At 41.4% G+C, this 3715-nt stretch overlaps 1 long non-coding RNA gene across 1 annotated transcript; it reads left to right on the top strand.

The window, feature by feature from the left end:
• Positions 1 to 1014: 1014 nt before the first annotated feature.
• Positions 1015 to 2091, top strand: LOC122837347. The gene is made up of 3 exons (XR_006371758.1): positions 1015 to 1032; positions 1135 to 1162; positions 1916 to 2091. It is a non-coding gene; the product is annotated as an uncharacterized LOC122837347 (long non-coding RNA).
• The last annotated feature ends 1624 nt before the right edge of the window (positions 2092 to 3715 follow it).

The following is a 3715-nucleotide window of genomic DNA, read 5'->3' on the forward strand; positions in this document are numbered from 1 at the left end:
GATCTTCGCCTTGAGTTTGCTTGTAAAAACGTCACGTTTGCCCAGCTGAGCCCAGCAGAGCAAACCGACAAGCTGTTAGGAGCGCTACACAGACGGACACTTCAACCCTGAATCACACGTAATCAGGCGTAAAGAAAAGAAATAAACAGTTCTGCCATAGCTGTCCTCAGAAGGGACTGGGCCTCTGCCCCGTCTGTAATGGATGACTGACAGGAGTCATACTTTTTCACTTGAGCTGCTGATGAAATCTAGGTCATCCTGGAAAAAAAGCAGTAGTTTAACAACACCCACTGGCTGCCTGCAGAGAGAGAGAGAGAGAGAGAGAGAGAGAGAGAGAGCTGTCGCTCAGGTAATCTAAAAGGAGCCGTTTCTGCACGCTTCTGGGTTTTAGTCAGAATAGAGCTGTTGGACCTCAAACTAAACTCAAATCCAGGTTCTGGAAAACAGCCAAATTTCTTACTTAAAAGCTGCAAGAATTAAATTAGGGATTCAATGAGACTCAAAGCAAAGCCTTATTACTGTGAGACAGGCATCCGAACCACTTCAATGCCTCTTTTTTTCTCTTCTGCTCTGTTTTGAACATACTGACTGATGCTATAATAAATGTTTCATTTGCTCCTCTGTTGGTTCGGATCTCAGTATGAGTGGCACTGGACATCGACTATAATTGGATGTTTTGCTACAGTATTTGAATTCATTTTTACCTTATATATGATCAGGGCCATTTTTTTTTAGAACAACTGAAGGTAGTGGATGTTGTGCTGTAGTTTTCAAACCAGGGAATCAACATCTGATCTGAATTCTTAGTGTGTTTTCACACCTGATAGTTCGGTAAACTTGATTCCACTGGAGACCAAAGTTGAAACATTTGTTCCATTTTCAGCTGCTGCGGTTCTCTTTCACAGTGCCATGTCTAACAAAAGAAACCTTTTGAAAAGTGTGTTCCCCTCCTCACCTGTGGGGGCGCTGCACCAAGAACTACTGAAGGAACAACATGAAAACCACAGAAGAAGACTTGTTTCCTCACAAAAGGTAAATAAAAATGGAGTGGTGTCAGATTTTAGTGCTTGTCTTTAGTAAAAGACTGACACACAAGTTTGTTTATGGTTGTATTTACCCAGAATATTTCTGCAGGAACATGGCACACACAGACTCTACTGCTGTGAGTTTATTTTTTAAATGCCTTCAGAGTGTCAAACATTCCCAGCAGTGATTTCAAACTGAAGCAACAATCACAGTAATTAGGATAAATAGAGCAAATCTTCAGTGAGTTGATTGGGGGTGTTGTTGCACCACTCAGAATCAGTTGTCTGATGGCATGAAGCTATTTTCTTCATCCTCTTATAAATACAACATCCTTCCCACTAATCCCTGCTCTATGTGACAGTGGTCTCTAATGCATGCAATTATCCTGATTTTTCTTTATTCTGGCTTTCTCTGAACCTACATATGTTATTTTCCTCTACAGGGCCTCAGCATCACTGACTTAAAACTTTTGCTGATTAGTTGTGGTTTTCCCAAATCGTTAACTTTTTCTGTTTGTTTTACTTTCTCTTGGTGTTTTTACTCACACTGCTGAATTTTGTAAGCCGTTTAGCTAAGCACTGTCAAATGTATGATATTCCATCATTTATTCCATATTTTTTGTTGTAATATCCTATATTTGTTCAAGTCACCTTCTGTTCTTAACAGGTCAGTTCAGAAAGGTTATTCTTGGTAATATTTCCCTTACCTTCTGTACAAAGATGTGAGCTTGTTAGAAAAATCAATAGATCCCAGAATTGAATGAAGCTAACAATGTAATGAAGCACAAGCTGCATCAACTTGCCTCATAAACTGATTGTGAGTCAGCTGGGATCATTTTCAAACTACTACAAAACCTGTTAGGATAACTTGATCTTTGATGATGTTGCAGAATGGACGGCTGGGTGGAAATCTAACAGCTCACTCCATGCAGTGTAACCGATCTTGTGGATGGACACTTAAAAAACAGCGTCAGACACAACAGTCTGTAAACAGCCTGGTAACAGCCAGGCCCTGGTTTCTCTTCGTTCAGGAGGTCTGGACCCCCTGCTGTTGGGAAACGACGGCTTCCCGGAGGCGTGGAATGTGTTGATGTTTTAAACGATTAAATCTGAGTTTACCCCATCACTAATGTTTGGTTGTGACATACAGGTAATGTGTCAGCTCAACCGTGAATGAAGCTACGCTACGAGGCTTACCGGAACGTAACAGAGCCAACTGACAAAGTCATTTAATTGATCTTGGTAATGATGAGTATGGAGACGTACCTGCACCATTGGGCAGTTTCTCGTTCTTCAGGCCTCTGTGGACTCTTTCCTCCAGCTCTGACCATGATGATTTCAGCCTGTTTACGGTTCACTCTGATGTGTTAAATATTCATTTTTACTGACGGACATGAACCAAGGAGTAAACAGATAAAAAAATGCATCATAAAGAGGAAAGATACCATTCACAAGTCGCAGGACCAGACAAACTATGAAAAAAATCACCTTATAGTCTGGAAAATACGGTAATCAAAAATAAATTCTGATCTAATTTTGCTCCTAAAAGGGTTAAAAGACCACAGAGTTACTTTTTCAGAAGCACACCAGCTAATAAAAATCCTCCCATTCTTTATTGTAAAAATAAAACAATTTGTACTGTTATTCTGGGTGCTCGCCAGTAGGACTGTCCACAAATTATTGCTTGGACTGATGATGCTGAAGCTCTTTCTGCATGAAAAGCCTGGAGGCGCCCCTGGTAAGCCTGGTGTGAATCTGTGAACTGCTGAACATCAGGGTGAGCTGAACTCACTTCAAGTTTATTCTGGAAGAGCAGCAGAGTTCAGTTTGACGTTTTCAGAAATGTGACCTCCACATAACACTGACCTGAGTGTTGGCTTCATTTTCACCATGAGGTGAGCTTCTACAGCTTCAAATAAAATTCTCTGAAAGATTGTGCAATGGGTGTGAAAAGAAAACAAAAAACCTGCCTGGGGGTCTGATGAAATCGAAAGAGCATTACAGAGAATCATTCTGATCCATCAACCCTTGGGTTATGGACCCAGCATGTTTCCACTCCACCACTCTACTCATGTTTTCCTAAGTGAGCCCAGAAGCTATAATTCATAAACAACGGTCAATGGAAGAAGATCTAGTAAATAAATCTAGCAATCCCACGTCCAACACAAGATCCTTAGGCTGCAGTTTGGAAACCCAGTGAGGCCACTGAGGCATAATTAGAAGATGGAATTTGGATGCTGAACAGGGAAGTTCTGAAATCTTGGACTGAAAGTCACAACCGACTGAAAGCAGGGAGCGAGTGGTCGAGTTATCTAGAAACAGTCCAAGTAGTGGAGTACTTCTTCCAAAACGTTCCAAAAAGAAGATACACTGAACACCAGACATATAAGAGTGAGTTAGAAAGGTACAGGCAGTTTCTGTACCATCAGCAAATAGGAAAGGTTTCTGGCATTTAGCACCCGAGGAGAAAGTCACATGATCTGATGAAGTGAAGTCACATGACCACTGAGATTTAGACTTTGTGTTCTGCCAGAGAGAAAGGTGTTCTCAGCAGCTTTAGGCGATGCACCTTCCTGTGTTTATGAGGCAGAAAGAGATGATTTACCCTTAAGGCAATCAGGAAGTGTCTGCAAAGCAGTACTGGAAGTTGGGAAGAAGTGATGCCTCAGCCCTTCTCCATCTATTTAGAG

Source organism: Gambusia affinis, linkage group LG09 (genome assembly GCF_019740435.1).
Source record: "Gambusia affinis linkage group LG09, SWU_Gaff_1.0, whole genome shotgun sequence".
In the NCBI taxonomy this organism is placed as follows: domain Eukaryota; kingdom Metazoa; phylum Chordata; class Actinopteri; order Cyprinodontiformes; family Poeciliidae; genus Gambusia; species Gambusia affinis.